Genomic DNA, 857 nt, shown 5'->3' with positions numbered 1-857 from the left:
TGTTGGGCTAGACAGTGAAAGAGCCTGCACTGCAGTTTCTGCCTTTTCTCTTCCCTTCCCCCTTCCATTAAAAAAAAATCCATTATAAGCAATCTAAAGCTTTAAAAAAGAAAGACATCAGAAAGGAGAAAAAAGGAAGAAAAGTTGGGAAAGGACTACATAAAGAGATGGTTTACGAATGGAAAAGTGAAACCTCCAGGGGTGTGGCAGCGGTGGGATTCGAACCCACGCCATCGAAATGACTGGAGCCTAAATCCAGCGCCTTAGACCACTCGGCCACGCTACCTCCCGCTTCTTCCCTTTTCTATGCAAATATATTAGTGTGATGACGCAGGCGCCCCGCCCTCAAAGCTTGCACATGCTCAATGTGGAACCGGTGTCTCCTGCGTTGCTCAGGGAGCCTTGGAGTCACAGCGCTCTCGCAATCAGCAGCAGTAAACACACTAGGAACGCACTATTAAAAAGAAGAGTGCCTAAATATCAAACATTAATATTTTTAATATTAAATCCTCACATGTGTATTTGGATTTGATTTTGAGTTTTCCTTGGGCGTGATCCTGCCTACAGCCACGTAGGGGCGCTCCCGCGCTGCCGCTTCCTCCCGGGTGCGCCGGGATCTTGCGTGGAGCCCCAGTTTGTACGTTGGGTCCCCAAGGTGCGGACGCTCTGTCCAGTTCAAGGCGCCTCTGTAGCCCTGCGTGGCCTCATGGCCTAGCCCTTGCCCTCGCGATGTAAGAATCAAGAGTTCAGGGAGGAAAACCATTGAACGTTGTTACAGATTCTTTGCATGTGTGGGCTCCTAACATATCAAAAACTATTAAGCTTTCGTAAGCTGTGCGACCCATTTTACAGAGGAG

General features: G+C 48.7%; 1 non-coding gene across 1 annotated transcript; it reads right to left on the bottom strand.

Moving 5' to 3' along the window:
- Window positions 1-204: 204 nt before the first annotated feature.
- On the bottom strand, window positions 205-286 carry TRNAL-UAG (transfer RNA leucine (anticodon UAG)). The gene has a single exon. It is a non-coding gene; the product is annotated as a tRNA-Leu (tRNA).
- Window positions 287-857: the final 571 nt, after the last annotated feature.

This window comes from Pongo abelii, chromosome 18, assembly GCF_028885655.2.
Source record: "Pongo abelii isolate AG06213 chromosome 18, NHGRI_mPonAbe1-v2.0_pri, whole genome shotgun sequence".
NCBI classification, from domain to species: Eukaryota; Metazoa; Chordata; class Mammalia; order Primates; family Hominidae; genus Pongo; species Pongo abelii.
This window is presented reverse-complemented; position numbering and strand designations above follow the sequence as displayed.